The following is a 19,932-nucleotide window of genomic DNA, read 5'->3' as shown; positions in this document are numbered from 1 at the left end:
TTCTGTAATGTTTATTTTTATAATCCTTTTTTAAAATAATCCATACTTTTATAATGCTTCAACCTGTTAGGGATTTCACATGCAGTTGGAATACCAGAATCCCAGACTGGTTTGGGTTGGGAGAGACTTTTAAAGCTCATCCCATTCCACACCTGCCATGGGCAGGGACACCTTCCACTATCCCAGGCTGCTCTAAGCCCCATCCAACCTGGCCTTGGACACTGCCAGGGATAGGTAGGATACGTGCGCCTGCTCCGTAGCTGTCAGGGGAAACTTTTTTGGTACAATTTGCTCTCTCAAAACCCTTTTGCTTCACCCATGCACATATTCATGCACACAAAGTTTTTCCTCCAAATCCCTGTAGAGCAGAAAGTACCAAGGCTGTCCCCAGCCAGGCTGCCAAGGCATGTGGAGTCTCTGCTCTTGCAGCACCACTGGGACTGGCTCTATGTGAACCAAAATATTCCACCAATATCTGGTTTTATGGAAAAAATCATTAGAAATATTCAGTGGAGTGAATGGTAGAAGAGGGAGCTTTTCCCAGATAGCTCTACAGAGTTTTTTTTCCTTCCTGATTTCCCTTTTTATAACACAATGAGCCTGTATGGTTTTATGTCCCATTTTTTGCAGTGAGGGGGACTTGACAAGCAAGAGTTAGGCCAACAACAGCCATATCATTCTTTTTATTTTTTTAATTTTATTTAGGAAACAGTACTGACACTTTTTATTTAAAGATCAAAGCAAGGCAAACACCATGACTCCAAACCTCTTCCCTTTTTTTTCCCCATAAAAGAATGCTATGGAGTTTGCTAGTGGTGCCCCTAATGAGGTAACTTCAGCCCCAATTTCACATTATTAGCACTCTGTCTAGGAGAAGCTGATGATCTTTGGCCACTGTAAAACATGATTCCCAGGCCAGGTGTTGGGCTCTCAGCCAAAATACTCTGTTTTTCCCAACACTGCACTACAAAGGGCCTCAATGATGATAGGAAAGATATACTTCCTTTAGGGATCAGAGATAATTAACTCTTTATAGTTGCTCTTTTATTATTACTGAACCCATGCCAAATTTTTGCATTGCTTTACCTAATAAAAGTACCTCCTGCACTGCTGGTAGTATCCAAATTACTTTTTTCATTTGTTAACATTCAGGCCTTTAACTGCTTTTTGAACTTCTTTGTTGTAAAAAACTCTCCAAATTCCTCATTCTTGATCACTTACACTGCACGCTTCTTCACAGTTTCAAACTTTGTAACATAATTGTTTGTACCAAAAGGGAGGAATTTAGAAAATAGACAAAGAAGTCAAAATAACAACAGCATACGCTTCATGCTGCCACCCAAGGACTGTATTTAAGGTACTGTGTGCTACTGTGCTGCCACAGCATTGAAATACTAGATTTACAGGTTCATTAATAATGATATCACTGCTCATTTGCAAATCTCCAAGAGCAGTATGAAACAGGGCAGTATCATCATCAACCCAGCTTTGTAGATGGGGAAGAGAGAGAGGGAAAAATTATTTTCCTGGTACTAAAAGAGCAGCATTGGAAGGACTGCCCAGGGAGGTGGTGGAGTGCCCATCCCTGGAGGCATCTGAGGAATGACTGAACGTGGGGTGGTTGATAAGATGGGGCTTGGGCACAGCTTGGACTGGATGATCTCAGAGGGTTTTTCCAACCTGGAATGGTTCTGCAATTCTGTGAATTTACTCATCCCCAGGAACGGGACTGTGCCTCAGAGCCAATCCCATGGCCAAGATCTGCCCACTCTCACACCAGAGACTGACACAGTTGCTACCTCTCTCCCTACCCTGTGACAGAGACATTTGGGGTTGGGATTTGTAAGGGGAAGTGTGTGGAAGATATTAATTCGTCTATGAGAGTTCCTGGGGTTCCTTGTGCTGGTGCAGTGGAATAACGATCCCTGGGCTGGAGTTCTGCCTTTTCTCCCAGCCTTGCAGAGGCAGGGCACATCTCTCAGCCCAGCTCACTGCCTGTGCTGGAGCATCTGCCATGGGGACAGCATTCCTGCGGCTGGAAAGACCTGCTCTCCTCAGAAAAAGAAAGGAATGTGTTCTGAGAAACACTGCATGTTGGATCAATACCAATTCTGCTCCTCAAGTTGGTATTTCCAGGGGGTTATTTATCTACAGACTCAGAGTTCTTAACTGAAGAGAAGATTGCTCAGTTTATACCCTGCAACCAGGTGAATAAAGATTTGCAGATTTGCCATTCAATCTGAATACACATGGAAATGAAGAGAGAGGAAAAGAGATAAGTAATATTCACTGCATTTGGGATTTGCTTTCCTTTTGAAGCTGTATCTGAACACAGACTAAAAACATAATCTTCCCAGATCCAAGATCCAGGATTTTAATCTGGATTTCTGGCTGATAGCAATTAAAAGCTGATAGCACAGAAGTATTTTATTTAAAAGAATGATTGGCCTACTGGTATTCAGCTGAAGCATGGCCTCCAGATTGGAGCTGGTAGCATGTATAAAGGGTGGGGAATAGCTAAGTTACCCAAGATCACAAAGGAAGTTAATAGAACTGGGATCCACATTAAACGTCTTCTTCATTATCAGCTCTTTGTTCTACCCATTAGTATACACTGACTCCCTTTGCTAAGATCCTTTGTATTTCCAACTTATCAGGGTGTCATAAATGAAAGCCATGTGCTTTTATCTACTCATTCCCTTTAATAAGTGTCACAAACATTCTGTGTGATTGATTAACTGGTAACAAGAAAGAGACAAAATAGGAATATGCATATTAGCATATTTTTCTTTGCTCAAAGAAATGCATTTTATACGTACGTGGCACTTACAATATATCAAGCTGCCAAAAGTTTTAAACAAAGGAGGAACTGAACTGCAGTACAAAACACAGTGACAGGGCCAGATTTATACTTGGCGTAACTCACTGATGTCAGCAGAGTTAACCCAGAGATGAAATAGGCTCACACGTGTACATGAAACACCCCAGTAAGCTCAGAGGGATGTTCACAGGTTTTGCAGCCAGAAGGGACTGTTAAGATCACACCATCTGACTTCCTGCAGAAACAGAGTGAGAAGATTTTACCCATTTCCCCATTGCACCCAGCTGATGGACTGAAAGATTGCATTCCTTTCCCACTGGCAGGGGAGTTGTTTTGAAGTGCTGTGGGAAGATGTTCCATGTACCCTGGAAGTGCTGAGCACCCTCCCCTCGCCCCCAATGGCAGTGGGAGTCTTTGCTCACTCAGTTCATGCTGCATTTGGCTCGGTAGGGACTGGAGATGGAGGCTGAAAGGCCTCATTGCACCCGGTTTGGGAGTGCTTCCCCTTGGAGGGTTTGTGCCTGTGCTGCTCCTCTCTGCAGTGAGGTGAGCACAGGCTGAGGCTGAAGCACTGAGAGCAGATTAGAGGGTGAATTCATCTGTTCTAGGCATGAAAGGCTCGTGCAGAGGTAGAGAAGGGACCTGGCAGTGGATAGCTTTGCCATCCTAAAAAATACTTGATCCCAAGGAACGATACCTCTATGGCAGTCAGGGCACAAGAACAGATTAACCATGATTAACTCGGGTCTATGTGAGATTCACTGCACCACTCCTCCATGTGCCAGCTCTGGGGCAGGAAATAAAACGGTGAAATTCACTTTTTGGTTTGTTATATGCAAAAATGAATAAACTCTGTATGAGTGCATTTACTGAAATGCCTCCTCTGCACACCTTTGGAGGTGCCAGTCTCAAACCGAACTGTAACATTTCTCTAACATTATACCATCTGTAACTCCCTGAGTGTGTTGGTGTCTTACCTCCACCACTAAGAGGACTCCTTGCTCTCCAGAACACACCTTCCACCACATCAGTGCTGTGATTTCTCCTTGTGATCCACAGTGATGCCCAGTCAGTGCATTCCTACTGATCTTTTCACACAAGGACCTCACGTTTCTTATTTATTGATAAATTAAATTCTGTAAAAGCCCTGTGAGTTGTTATATGATCCTGAATTATGACAGGAGGCTGAGCCATGGAGCAGACTCAGTGACATTTTTAATCTTTTCAAAGCTAGACCAAGATCTAGAACCTCACCTTGCATCTCTGAAGGCTTTGTTTGCACCAGAGGCTGTGTCTCCCTCCCATACAGAGCCACCCTGGATGATTTCCCACTCTGCTGTGTAAATGCAGCTGAAGAACAAGTCAGTCTTTTCCCTTATGCTGCGGTTTATTTTTACAAAGGTCTACACAAGCACAAATCCATTAGGATTCATCCCATCTATGTATTTCCTGACATAACCTGCCCTTTTTACCTCCTGAACTCTGATCCTGAACCCAGGGCTAAGCCTGAGAAGATCTCCGGGATAATTCTGCTCTGCACTCCCAGCTCTGGCATTTTATCTCACAGCCAGTTGTTTGGAGGGACAGGCACATTTGCAAGATTATATTTTGGCTTGTGGCAGCAGAAATCAAAACCAGATTATTTGAAATGAGCAGCTCCTACCATTTTATCTCCAGGCCAGGTGGACATGGATGACCTAGAAGGATATATTTAGCAGGGAACACTTCAGACCAGGGTGCATGTGTGTATCCAGTTACTAACTGTTAATCATGTCTCCTTCCCCTAAATTGGCCAACCCGAAGGACACCTGGCAATTCTGGAACATTCCTGTTAGATTACTAATATCAATATTAAGTGAAAGAGCTTGAAGAATGTCTCATTAGTTTCTGATGGCTCCCTTCCGCCATACTTCTGGCCAGCAGGCTTTGGCAGATGTGGCTCCATTCTGTCCAAATGCAATCCAGGGTTTAAGAATGTGCTCACTTTCCTGGGACCATCTGTTTGCTTTTCTGCTGAAGGAACTCCAGCCTCTTTGGCAACCTCAATGTATTGTACTCAATAAATCCTGACATGTAGCAAATTTTTTTGGCAGATCTTGAATCTGAATGTCATCCAAATTGTTCATTATTGATATTAAAACCGAGTTGTGCATCACCAACCATTAAAGGAATGCACTAAATATCTCCACGAATGAGAAACGGAGTAGTCCATCAGAATACATTTAGCAGCAGCAATGTTAAAATGGAAGAAGAGTTCTAGGGCTCTTCCTGCTCTTGCAAAAGCCCACACCTAAGAGCAGCTGCAGGACCCAAAAGGTACAAAGAACCAATGCACAAGATAAAAAGTCAAAAGGAAGGTGCCTAAGGACTACCTGATATGGTCCCACATGTGCTGTCTGGAGCAGGGTGTAGAACCTTGCACCTATTCCTTACTCCACAAATCCAGTGTGACTACAGCAAGGTCTCTTCACGCTGCTTGGGTTTGACATCCTCTTCAAGTTGTTGTCTACACTGCAGGATCTTCAAGGCATCATCAGGCTTGTAAAATAGTGACTGTGAATTTTTTTACTATATCCTCATGTCCAGAATGGGCATCTGTAGCATGGCAACGTATAATGAACCTTTCAAAATGAATTTCTACAAAAAATAATTATGTGTACTTTGTGTGCATCTAGAGTGTATACCCACATTATATTTAATTAAGAATGAATAATTTTCTAGATAAGGAAATTGGTGGAAAAGGAAATTGGTGGAAAATTAAGTTTACCAGACTTATTTTTAAGGTCTGATTTCCATGGGAGCTTTTCATAAGTGCTGTGGAATTATTGGGCTCCAGATGTTTCTGGTATTTCAGTTGTCAGCATTCAGACTCCATATTTCACACGATTTTTCCCAAAAAAATCGCAGAAGCTTCGGAAATATCTTACCCGTGATCTTCCATAGAGAAAGGAACTTCATTTCTTACTAAAATATATTTTTTTAAAAAATCTATAATTAGCCAACATAACAATCTATCCTGAAACACCACATTGAGAACAAGGATTCTGTTGCCATTTCTTCATCTTTCCTTACTCCTGCTCCAACAACTACTAAAAAATTCTCATATGAAGTTTTTCCCCTTTATAGTTGGACACAGATGACAAAAAGTAGAAATCAGACAACTGTTTCAATGGCACTTAGACTGTACAATTCCACAGCAGTACTCGGATCCAAACCCGAGGGTTGGCTCCAGAAGGAGCATCACCATTCTGTTTTCTTTGTCTTTTTTCTTTGCAACAGGTGGCTCAGGAATGTCTCATTTCTAGAGAAGCTTTTCTCCATGAACTAAGTGGGTTGTGGAAAGGTGGGAGTCAGTCTCTTTTCTCAGGTAACAAGTGACAGGATGAGAGGAAATGGCCTCAACATGTGCCAGGGGAGGTTTGGGTTGGGCATTAACAAAAATTTCTTCACCAGAAGGGTTGTGCAGCGCAGAGCAGTGGTGAAATCACTGTTCCTGAATGAATTAAAAGCTGTGGGGCTGTGGCACACGGGGACATGGGTTAGTGGTGGCCTTGGCAGTGCTGGGGAATGGTTTGACTCTATGATCTCAGAGCTCTTCTCCAACCTAAATGATTCTGTGACTCCTTCTCTCTATGTGTAGTGAACATGCAGCCTCCACAGCACGCTAAACTTTTGAACTTTTCCTATATATTCTCCAGACACTCTTGCAGATCCTTCCCCAGTTAATTTAATGCTGCTGAAAGGCTGCAGATTGATAGCTCAGGAGACCAAAGCCTGTTGTTACAAGCAGGTAATTATTCAGGAGGAGAAATGCTTCCTCCCACCACCCCGTCACAGTGACTCGAATCTGGGAGCAGCCAGACCAGGGCTGGGATGGGGGCATTGCCTTTGCTACAGCTCCAAAATCAGTCTCTTTGCCCAGTTCAGTTCCTAGCATGGATTTTAGGACATAGCTATCTCTCCACTGGAAAATGGAGGGAGGGTGCCAACACTTATAGATCTCTCTATTACCAAGCTGGCTCCGTTACAAGCGGCACACAGCGATTTCAGTGAGCAGATTCCAGCCTCAAGCCAGGGCACAAGGGCTTGAGGAAATGTGTTGACAATATCACCCAGTGTGACAAGGGAACTGTACTTTTAATCAGCTCTGCTCCTTGAGGTGATCACTCTCTCCTGCTCTGCTCCTCCTAGTACAGCACAGAGAAGGGGAAAGCACTTCACTGGCTCTGAGGGGGTTTTATTTCCTTATCAAGACGGGTGTTTTTTATCATTGCTGTTCTTCTGGTTTGTCTCACTTTCATCAAACTGCTGGGCCTATTAAATGAACAGAGGATCACTCCATTTATTTCAGTTGGGATTAAAAGCCCTGCTCTGATATCCTGCTTTTTGCTGTTACAGCCTCTTCTCCTCTCCACTTGGCCATGTCACCCTGTAGGGTCTGACACTCAGTCATCAGCTCCTGCTTTCCTCTGCTTTGCAAAATCCTCTTGTACTTTGTGTATTCCTTGCAATGTGTATCTGTACAAACCAGTGCTGTGGGAACAGAGATGACAATTGGGATGGATCATTTCATAACCAGTGACATAAGAGTCTGTCCTTAAGGTGAGGTTCTGCTCCTGGTCATTCATTACTTCCTGAAACCTCCTGGCTTTGCTGGGGCAGGCATTGCCCAGAATGGGACACAAGGGGCTGGGTACTCCTTTGCATATTTATGGGAATCTTCTATGATAGGAACTGGCAACTTCGCTATCAAACCTATTCCATCACTGTCTCTATTAAATGTTCATGTAACCCATGATTGTATAACTGGCTGAGAGGACACCCTCGTGGATGTCAGGAAATCTGTATTCTAATTCCTGTACCGTGTTGGATAATGGATTCTCCATGGCTTTGGATTTCCATGTGTAAATCTGGGATACTAATTCCTAACCTGTTCCAAGAATTTATGGAGCTTAATAGATGAGAAGTTATACCTAATTAAGCACAAGTGATTGGTATGGAAGAAGATAAGGGGTTGGGTCTGATTTGTGCCCTGGTGTTGAGACATGATCTTTACCCCAACTATTTCTGGTAAAACACCAGTGTTCCAGCAGAGCTTGTAACATCCCCAGTCCCAGGTATAGTACCTTTGCAAGTCACTACATAATGCTGTGGCAGACAATTCTGACAGCTCCCACAGGAAACAACAGCAGTCAGAAACCTGACCACCTCCCAGTCAAAGTACAAGATGTACTCCTGAACTTGCCTCCTCAGTCATCAAGGCTCAGCAGTGTGTACATGAGGAACAGAAACAAACCCTTTCCAAGTAAAACACCAGGCTGCTTCCACAGGGGAGGACAGGAGAAAGAAAGCATCTGAGGGATGTTACTCATCTCCTTTAATACACTGCTCTGAAGTGCATCAATGCAAGGTACAGGGGTGGCACAAGAAATGACACGGCCTCACGAGTCATGCAGGGCTTGGGGCAAATGCTGGTGGCCAGTTGTGCTCCATTTCTTTGGAAAAAAATGGAGCCAATAAACACTTACTGCCCTGCAAAGACTACAACTTGTTTCTTAGGAGCAAAGCTGCCACTGAACGTGCACCATCTGGTAGGGAAAGCTTTGCAGTTCAATAGCACCTTCTATCTGCAAGACTCAGCTAAAATAGTAATAGTGGCTCTGCTCTCTTTAGTGGAACATAATAATGAAATGGAAAACAGATTATTTTTTTGCCTGTAGGACATGAAAATAATTGATTTAGGACTATAATTTTTAATAGTAGGACTGTGGAAATCCTAAAACTCCCTAGGAGCTGGGAGTATATTCCAATGGAAAGATGACTCAGTGCTCATCTTATTCTCATTCTTATTCTGCTTATTCTTGTTCACCAAACATACTGTGCTGGCCACGGTTACAGAGCAGATTTGAGAATATGGGGCTGTGGGAATCTTTGGTCTGAATTGACCTGACAAATCTTATATCTTTATGGTTTAACTCATGTTGGATTCATGAGGAAACAGATGCGTTGGAAGGAGGATAAGCAGTGGCCTTATCATGTCAATGCCCACTGACAAACACAGGAACCATATGTGAATGACAGCTGGTGGCATTTTTGGGAGGCCTCTCTCCTCTGCAAGAAGGATTTCAGTGTAGCAGGTGAAAACACTCAGAAGGGTAAAACTATCCTCACCATCAGGACCAGCCACTCCTGCTCTTTTATTTCAAGCATTTGGATGTTCTTTCCTCCAGCTCTACTGAATTTTTAAATATTTGTAGTGGTTCAGATGTTGGAGTGGAGTAAGATGATCTTACTTTTAGAAGTGTTAAATGTATTTCCTCACAAAACAATTGTCACTCTGTGACAACACCACGTGACCTTTTGATGGCTGCAATAACAATTTGAACGGGCTGGGAGGGGAGGTTGGAATGAGATGACTTTTAGGGGCCCTTCCAACACAAACCATCCCTGCGATGATTCTTTGTCTTGTACATATTCATTGAAAACTTGGGCTGAAGTCATACACCTCTACCTCAGCAGCCACTTTAGGTTCCCCTAAGGAACCACAAACTATTATCTCTGCAGATGTTCCACAACTGGAAGATTATTTGATCAAACCTAACATGGGTTTTAATTTATTCAGCAAATATTGAATCCACTATTGAATCCACTAACAACTGCTGCTTGGAAAGTAAATTCCATGGAGCAGGGATAGATGGGATCTCTCTGTTGAGGATTATACAAAACATATTGACCACATCAACAGCAAACAGGGATCTGGAATGCCAGTTAGTGAATACAGATAGAGTTCAGTAATTTCTTTATATCTGAGGGTGAAACTCCCACTCTACCAGCTGATTTCAACAGAACCACTTGCCTGGTCAAATCAATTATTTTGAAAACAAATTCTGAAACAGTTAAAAGAGAGGCCTCAGAATTGAGGTGCAGCTCAGTGATCCCACTCATATGATCTGGAGAGGAGAAATTTTGATTTGTGTGATAATTTAAATTTAATGATTTACAAGGTAGAGCTCTCATGGGATGGCAGGGCAGAAGTCCAATTCTATTGGAGTAGGAAAAAGACAGGAAGGATTTTGGTGTATCTAAAATGTTCTGTAAACTCAAGATACTAATAAGATTGTTATGTGTTAATTTTATCCCAGGAATCATAGAATCATAAATTGCCCGGGTTGGAAGGTGATTAAAAATAATCTCATTCCACCCCTGCCATGGGCAGGCACACCTTCTACTATCCCAGGTTGCTCCAAGCCCTGTCCAGCCTGGCCTTGGACACTTCCAGGGGTAAAACATCTACAACAAATAGTTACAACATGAACATAAAGTTAAATGCAAATAGGAGCAATTCCTGATGCATGCCTAAAATATGGAGCTAGTCTCCCATGATTTCTTCCTTTTACTTTAATTAATCCTGAAAATTAATTACTGCAAATGATTTGGTTAGTCAAAATAGAGGAGTCAGATTATAAATATATTTTTTAAACAAGTTACATGAAACCATGATACAAAAGTTCACAGTAATTAGCCCCCTACTAACAGTTAAATAGAAATTAGAGTAGGCCTGCTTTGGCTCTTTTTGTTTTATCAAAATAATCTATTTCTCAGATTTTTAACACACTGGACTGGTAAGCCATATGTATAATGCTATAATGTATAATGCTATGTATAAAAAATAAAACAGCCCAAAATATTGACATGTGGGGAGCAGAGACAGAAGGGGGACTTAACATTCCACCAGCACTGAGAAGGAAGTCCAGTTGCTGTTCCTAACTGCAAGGCAGGCTGGTGCAGGAAAGCTCTCCAGCACAGCATCCCGAGTGGTTCCTCCTGTCCTGTCCAGGAAAACCATCCCCTGCCCAGCAGAGCCAGCTCAGTCAGGAGATGTGGCCTGGCTGCCAGCACTGCTGCATCCAGCAGCACCAGTCCCAAGGTGCAGCACTCCCTGCTCTCACACAAGGAATTACACGACTTGTGTTTCTTTAAAGAGGCTGGTGGGAAATAACGCTGAGGTCTGGGAGCACTGAGAACAGGATTGCTGTAGGACAAAGCTGGATGTTTGCTATGCTCCCAGCAGTTGTCACAGCAGCAGAGGAAAACCACAAGCTCCTTTCCAAATCAACCAGTCCATTACTATTTTACATGTCTGGTATGATGATTGATTGACACTTGGAGAGAGATGCTGTAAAATCTTCTGGATTAAGGAGAGAAATGGTTTGCAAGACAGAGGAGGCTTTTGCACAGATTAAATCCTGCTAATGCACCAATTCTGCAGGAAGTGTCTGAGGAGTACAGGAGAAAGGTGACAGGGAGCTCTTGCTCTCCCAAACTGAGGGTCAACCGACTGCATCCAGATGTTCTGGCACAGCTGTGCAGCCCTTTCAGCTGCCAACCCTCCCTTCTCACCCTCCTTGCCCTTCAGATTAAGCAAAGTGCTCTTGCAGAATCCCCCAAAGCACCTTTCCCTCTCCTGGAAGCCCCATGAGCTCCAGAACACAGTGCTGGGTCCCTGGGGGTGGCTCTTCAGCTGGGAGACCCAGCCTGGGGTGACATGATCCACCTGAACTCAGGGGAACCAAAATAAACTGAAAAGGAGGTGACAAGGTTCCAGTAGCATCAATTTTTTTTAACCACTCCAGTTGGAAGGTTGGAGAGGGAATAGCATCTTCCAGGAGATCTGCTTTATGGAGAACAACTGCATTATCCTGGAGGAGAGCTCCTGACAGGGCTGCAGCATTATCGCTCTGCACAGGAAATAGCTTAATCCTATCATAATCTCGCTCCAATTTCCCTCTGTATTTTGATGTATATTGTTCCAAAGATACAATTTTATTTGAAATTGAGTTTATTTCAGACTCTGAAGTGTCAAATTTAATTTCAAGATTTTTTATTGTAGGACAAAATATTTCTTTATTTTTAGTGAGCGATTAGAATTGTAGTAAATAACCAGCACTAAGTTTCTGCTCTGCAAATGTAGCTGTTTCCAAGGCAAATACAGATCAAGAATTGACATTTATTCCCTCACTGTTACCCACACTTCAAATTTTTTCAAATGCTTTTATTCACTATTGCCTCTGGATCAGCATCATCAAAACATTGTGTTTGGAAAGATCATTCCTGTGGGGACTCTGCACTGCAGGAGTGCAGCTTTTCAGGCTGCCTGGATCAGCTTTGGATGGAAATCTCTGCACTGTCACTTCAGAGAACGCAGTCCAGCAGGTGGTTTATGATGCCGAGAAAGCTGCACTGCAAAAAAAGAGGAATGTTGGATTTTGTTAGTAGAAACAAAGTTTAGTGTGGATCCGTGCCAAGGAAGATGAGGTTTACGAGTCCAATACTCCTGGTGCACACGAGACATTATATCAGTGGTGAGAAATTTATTGCAATCATCTTCCTATTTCCATTTCTGCCTCCTTTTTGGTGACATAATAGTGTAAAGAGGAAAGGTCACACCTTGATGCCAAGATGATTCATAACTTTAATACCAGAAGGAACAATTGACCTAAACAATCTTTGGCTAAAGTGTATTTCCAGCAGTGCTTTCAGTCTTGATCCAAAGCCAAACAAATAGAGAAACATCCAGAACAAGGATATTGCAAGATGTTCAGAACCACCTGCCTGAGGAAGGAGGCTGATACCCTGTGGAAGGTCTCTGAGAAGCCAAGGCAGAGCTAACCAAGCTCTGCATGGAATTGCCTTTCAGTGGAGATGGCCCCATGGCAGGGGCTCCTCTGCAGGGTGGTTCTTGTTGCACTCACTAGCCTGGAAGTAAAGTTATGATGATCTCCCCATTGTACAGCATTGGCAAAGCCATGGATACACAAAAGGGATGAAACCAAGATCCAGGACAGCACAATGGCATTTGCTGCTTTGCGAGGCTGCTGCTGTGCAGCCCCTGGGGGAGTGAGGTGAAACTTCCTTCCATTGCTTGGCCTGCAATGCTTGGCTCTCTGCATGAAGGTGGGTGTGAGATGGCAATGAGAGAGCAGAAACAACGTGGGAGGGAGAAATCTGGGCCACAGTTTCTGTGTCTGAACTGCAGACTGGGCTCTGGGAAGAGACCTGAGAGCAGGAAAGTGCCACAGATACAGCCCCAGCCCTGACTCTGGTGAGTTGGAAGCATGTGGACTCCATAGGAAGTTCTACCTACAGCAGGTTAATATTATCCAGGGGACACTGAGCCAAGCTGTCAGAGAAACTACTGCTTTAAAAAACCAGGAACTGTGTCACAGCATGACAAACATATGCACAGATTGATTTTGGCTACAAACCAAGAAATCCGTACAACCAAAGAGACCAGCTTTTAGTTGTAGCCACGAGGACACAATTAGGATACAACCCGCTCCTGCAACAGTCAGGCCAGCAAGGAGAAGCCAAAGGCTCTTGAAATACTTCTGCTGGAAGAATATTTTGGTACCAAGTATGACAAGAAAAATGTAAAGGAGAAAACAGAAGCAAATGGAGATCTGAGCTGTATGGTTGGCAAAACAGGCTTGGGTGGGAATAAACCAGAGAAATCCAAAATAAAGAGAGGAATCTTGAAACGGATGATTAACAAAAGCATAGACCAAGGTTCAGAAGTTTTTGTTGTGTCAAGAAGATCCCATGTGAGGAGGCAGATTGTCTCACACTCCTGTGTTACCCCTAAAATCCAATTACATCTGGTAGAAATAAAAGCTGACAGACACAGCAGGTGTTACCGATGCGATTTTTGGGAAGCAGCCACCCATACATACAGCATCACCAGGACCCAAATGGGAACCTTTGGCAACCTCAGCAAAGAACCTGGCTATTGAATTGGAAAGTGTTTTCCTAGCCCAGAACACAGAGGCTTGTTGAGGGTGACAGAGCATGGAGACAGGTGTTACTGAGCTGCTGCTCACGGCTCCCCAAGTGACCAGATACAGCACCTTAGACCATTCATATCTTTCCCAAAAGTGCCTCTCAAGTTGGCTTTTACTCCCCAAACCCCCAAGCCAGTTTCTCTCTTCTTTTCATTTTCTTCTCACACAGGAGCTAAATAAAATCCTGTGCGAGTTTTGAAAAGAGGTAATAAAGGTAACATTCTGTGTTTAGATTAGAGAGTAAAAAGGGATGGAAGGGATACATAATCAACCTCAAGGACATAAACTGCTGAAACAGCCTGGGAATTGGAATGAAAATTTAGTCTGGGAAGAGTCTGCTGTAAATTGACACTTGAAGAGGTCCTTGATCATTCCCTGGAATTTGGTAGTAAGCTGCACCCAAAGTGAAATGCTGCAGTTTGCGGGGCAGTGTGTCCGCATGGCTTGTATGCAGCACAGCCTTTTCAGTTTTGCACTGCAAATACCAACATTGTGCCACCTGCAGAGACACATCACCATGTCACCAGCCCCAGCTTCATTGGTGTTCTCCTCTTCCATGTAAAGACTTTCAAACGGTGCCTGGTAACTTCATGTACATGATCACAGCTCTAATTTACACAAAGCTTCCAAGCTCCACATTTATAACCCCAAGGCGTGGTCACATTACAAACATAAAAATTTCAAGTTATATTACCTTGATTTGCATCAATGCCCATTTGTAGTTCTCCTAACTTTGTCCTTTTTCATATGTTCTTTTGCTTCAAAAACTGCAGAGCACTCTGCATAGTGCTCATTTCATGGATGGGGAAATGCCACACAGAAATTCCTAACTTAGTCCCAGTCCTTTGGGAATCCTGCAGGACTGAAAGGAAGTGTAGCCTTTAAAACCAAGTCCTGACTATCCTGACTACCAAACTGGCTGCTTTTCCTCCCAGGAAGTCATTAAGCCTCTGCAAAATCTTCAGCCTCTATCACAATGGCATTTGCAAAAGAGGATTTTAATGTTTAAACAGTGCTTGAGTTAAAAATATATTGAACATTCCATTTACATTTCGGACAAAGTATATTGAATTTACCATGAAAATATTCCTATAGAGGCAAGATAAAATAAATGAAAAGACAGCTCTCCTTGTATTTTTTTTTCCTGTAGAACTAATATAGGATTAAAGAGGAAAACCTGGTAGCTGCAGGAACAAGTTTAAGCAATCACTTGTCACTTGCAGTTACCAAAAAAATGTATTATAACAAGATATTACTTGTAGAATTTCCTCTATATATCTTTTATTCATTCCAAGGAATCCCAGGCCAGGCATTTGCCATACTGCATTGTCAAAAATAATGCCCAGCATAAATGGTGTGCGAGAGACCATGAACATCAGAGATAACAAGAGTACTAACACCTTATGGGCCTTAAAAACCCAGAAGTGGTATTTCTGGTCTCTCATTAAAACTGAAATAAAAATATTGTTTAAGAATCACTTTTATGCTTAACTATTAAATGCAGCATTGATTCTTTGCTTATGGTTTTCCCCACTTCTTATAAATTGCTGAGTGAATGTAAACAAGAAAGTAAATTTTTATGGCCCCATTCTGTTGCTGGGCAGGAGGATAACTGAGAACTGAAACAACCTGGCAAACCTAAACGAGCATCAGGAGCAAGAGAGCACCTGTAAAACACCACCCAGAACTAAGGCAACGAAGAACAACACAGACTGGGAGGGAGGCACAGTGCAAACCGGAGCGTTTCCATGGAGGTCAGGAAATGTTGGGCAATTTTTGTGGGTGAAAGAGATGTAGCTCTGACCTGTATCCTGATAATTCCATCTGCAGTTACCAAACCTGCTGAGCTTCTTTCTTGTGTTGGACCAGCTGAGAATTGTGGTTTCCTTCATCACTTAAAAAATAATAATAATAAAATATGTATAAACCTCACCAGCTCCTAAAACTGGTTTGTGGTTCAGATTTTGCAGGTGAGAGATTTCTCTCTCAGAGCTATTTTCCTCTGCACTAAGGAGCTGCTCCTTAGGCAGGACTGCAGCCCTGGCTAAGCAAGGGATGTACTCTGGGCTGGTTTGGAGAGTGTGGACTCACACTTAGGATGGACCTTCAGATGCCCAGTGCAGAACTGAGGCTGTGCCAGAGCATTCATCCTGCCTGAACACCCACACCTTCACTAATGTGTTGAACCTCTTGGCTGTTTCTGAAGCTCACCCAGAAAACACAATTTGACAGCTGCTACTTGCTACTGAGGACACTCTGCTGAGTCTTTCCTTTTTCAGATTTCCATATTCAAATCCTGATTGGATTTTTGTAACAGTTTCTTTGGCTTTATCCTCTCTCTCCATTGTCTTTCTAGCGTTTGTCCTGCTGTACTCTTCCTTTCACTTTTCCCACTGGGGAAAGCCACTGCCAAATTCCCATTGGTTTCCATCTCTTAGCTGCTTTTTCTTACAGACTCAGCTGATTTTGGAGTGTGAGGGCAGAGGGTGTGGGATAACAGTGGGAAATGTGAGCTGGTGTACCTATGTCAGTAGGGTCACTGCAGGGAGATCGAGAGAGCCCCTAAGCAAAGCAAGTTTATGAAGTGACTTCTGCCAAGACTCCTGGCACATTTCTGTCTCAAACAGGTAAGCAAGCTGTGAGTACACCTCTTTCTTGGAGAAGTTTTCCTTTTCCTTTCTTTTCCCCGTGCTTCAACCTTTTCAGCAGTCCTTTATTTTCTTCTAATTCATCCCTCAGCTTTTTTTCTTTCCGTTTCTCTTTCCCTTGACTTCCAGAGGTGATGAGGGTAAGAAACAGCTTTTCTCCCAGCTCACTTACCACAAATAGATAAAAAAAAAAAAAAAAGGTTTCCCAGATTCTCTAACACATCCTTGCTTTCACAGGGAAAGCAGAAGCACCGGGCATATTTCCTTCAGCTGTAGAAAATGGAGAGCAAAGCAGAGGAGGGGAAACAACAAATGGAAGGTGACCTCTGTGTTTTGGTCTCTGCTCTAGAAGTTGTAGACTAAATCAGACTCTCTGGTAACATCACACTTCAGGGAGACCTGAGGTAGGATAGCCAAGGATGACAACATGCCCTTAATTTTCATCAGACCTGGAAGGTGGCATCTGAATTTTCTCAGCATGAAATTTGGAACTGCTGCAATAACACATGCAAGTTCAAATGTCTGAGAGCTACACAACATCACCATATGTCCTACATGCAACAAAAAAGTGTTTGAAAGAATATTTCCAATTAGGAATATTCTTATATTATTAGACTATTTCCCACTTAGAAAGGGTGTTGCTGTGTTTCCAAGAGTTACTGTCTCAGTTACAGAGCTCTCATGAAGGGGAAAATTATAACCATAAAGGAAAAATTATAACTGATCAAATTTTAAAGAAACCTCTAAAAATAGCTTATCTAAAGCCCATAATGTCACAATGATGAAGTCTAAGACCTCAGGTCCTCCCAGAAGTTAGAGCAAGATACATGCCATTAGGAAGTTGGGGCTTTTCTATTCATTTTTCCCCGGGATAAGACATTTGACTCCACAGGCTTGAAAGGTAAAGAGCTGAAGCATCTTTCCAATCCCAACTGCAATATCCCTAAACTCCCATCCAGCAGTGTCTGAGAAACAAGATTTAGCACTAAGCAGAAATTTGTCTTCCATAAGATGTGGGAGTGTCCTTGCTTCTAGTTCCAGAAAACCAGGAATTCAGAGCAGTGGGTGGGCTGGAGAGAGCCTTGGCAATGATGGATTTGCAGACAATACAGGGGATTTGGTTAGAAGTGCAAGATAATTATGGTTTGTTATCCTGCACTTCAGTTATCGCAGTTAGCACTAAACCATCCATCCAGGGGCTATTTGGGATGGAAGATGACCTCTGAAGTTAAGCAGACATCACTAATAACCACTTTCTTTGCCATTAATATAATAAACCACTGGTGATAGGGACCTCATCTTTTGGAGTTAAGTCCTGCAGTGCTCACTAAAAGATTAAAAATCCCAACCTTCTGATAGCCAGCGCAGGTTTTGCTTGGGCATAGTTTCTTCCAGTTACAAGGTATTTATCAGCAGCAGCAGCAACACAATTTGTATTGTACAGCCTGAGCTCACTGTTAAAATTTATACCAATCAGCAGAGTCATTAAGTCCTACATTTGCCTTCCCCTAATCCACTGTTAGATTAAATGGTTCAATTAATAATAAATATTAGCAGTTTATTAGATGAATAGTTACACCACTACATTAGTGTGCGTGGTTGCAGAGAGACAGAAATGAAGCACGAGTTTCCCACTAAATCATTTTTAGCCAGGCACTGTACCATATGTTGTTCTGCTGCACTCCTCTCTTCTTTACAAAAAACAAAGCCAAAACCTTCGGCTTCACCTGCCACTTCTCGTTATTCAGCCACGGCCCAAGGATCTCGATGGAAATGAGGAACCAGGCTGTGCTCTGAGCAAAGCCATTGAACTCAGCAGGCTGCAGGAGGGGAGCCAGCACAGGCTTTGACCCATTTATTTGAGAAAATTACCCCTGGACAACGAGCTAATCCTCCCCAATAAGCCTGGCTATGGGCAGGAGGAAGCACCAGATTAGTGAATTTGGTTTGCTGAAGGGACTGATCCTTAGCAGCTGGAGAGGCTGTGCTATCCCAGGCTGAAAATTCTGGTGTGATAACCTGCCAAATTGTTGCATCTGTACATGATCTGTTTCCATCTACAAAACGGATTGCAAAATTTTCTAATTTTATAAGGCAGAGGAAGGATCAGCTAAAGGGGAAAGTTGGTTACGTTGTCCAGGAAACTCCTGTTAATATGCATTTGCTTTTTTGTCAAATAGCCATGGTTATAAATACATGGACCAATTTTCAAGCACGTGGACTAACTGGTGGGAGAGTGGGGAGATGACAGTCAGGATGCTGGACTCTGTTCCCAGCCTCATCCCTGGCTGGACACTTGATTTCTTCCAGCTCTCCCAGCCATGACTAATGAAGTATCTTCTCATTGCTACAAATTCATCCTTCCCAGACTTGACCTTTCCTTACAATTCTCTACTTCTTTTGTTTCCTCCCCGGTTTAATCCCATCCTGCTTTGGGCCTCGGTTTCCCTCATCCATAAAAACAGGATAATGATACATTTAATAAAGTGTCTTTGAATACAAAACACTGTCAGGGATGATTATTAAAGATATAACCAGGGAGTCACAAACAAACTGAATCATATTTAGCTCAGGGATATTTGTGGAGGGGTCAAAAATGTGTTTTCATCCTCTTTTCTGCTTGTAGCCAATGTAAAACAGCAAATCTTCAAGAAAATCAAGGAGGTTTGAAAAACTTCCCAAAAACTTGATCAGATCAAGCAGCTCTATTTGAACAGGCATTTCCGATAGGAAAGAAGAGTTTCCATCCTCTCCTGAAGTTTGAAACATCTTTGATTTGCTCGAAGGGAGTGTGGCAGAAGGCCTCACCATCTTGGCATGACACTGGTTGTAAAGATCATGGCTTGCCTGCTCTTCTGAGTTCAAAGAGACAGTAAAAATTATTTAACTTAGGAATGTGCACGATGGGTGCATTTCTAACTCCCATGGATGAGAATCGCTGGGGGTGCATGACTGCAGTCCCACGCACCAAGATGGGATAATTACAGTTGTACAGTAGTGGAGGCATTGCCAATATCCCATAATTAATTTACAGAGTATTTCCGCCTCCTTTCCCCCCATTAAATATAGAGAAAATAAATGTTCTTAGGAGTTGGCAGTTTCTCTTTAGTTTGCATATTCCTCCTAAATATGAACATTATGTTGTTTACTCATCTGTTAATGACAGCTGATTATCAAACCATAAATATACATGTATCTAATGGTTTGTGAACATTAAACATTGGGATGCAATAAATGTGGCTGCATGCAGGAACCCAGCACCCAACAATTCCCATTTAGCAATTCAGCCTCTGTCACAGTGCCTCAGTTTGGGCACTGTCACTTCTCATGGACAAGAAAAGGAATTTCCCAGGTCCTGTCCAGGTATTTGTTTGTCGCCATATGCAAACAGATTGGGTTATTTAGCCTTAGTCCAGGCTCTTCTGCCTGCTCTGCACTGACAAACTCCCACTTGGAAGTTTTGGGTTTTTTCCTCTTTCTAATGCTAATTCCATCCTTTTCCCTTACCTTTTGAAGTCAAAGCCCATGAAGCATGTCCTTTTTATTTTCCATCCCCTCCTTTTCTGAAATCTTGCTGAAATTGTACTGCTGAAATTGTGTCCCCCGTTACTCTGATCACATGAAC

The sequence above is a fragment of the Cinclus cinclus genome, chromosome 7 (genome assembly GCF_963662255.1).
Source record: "Cinclus cinclus chromosome 7, bCinCin1.1, whole genome shotgun sequence".
Taxonomy (NCBI): domain Eukaryota; kingdom Metazoa; phylum Chordata; class Aves; order Passeriformes; family Cinclidae; genus Cinclus; species Cinclus cinclus.
This window is presented reverse-complemented; position numbering follows the sequence as displayed.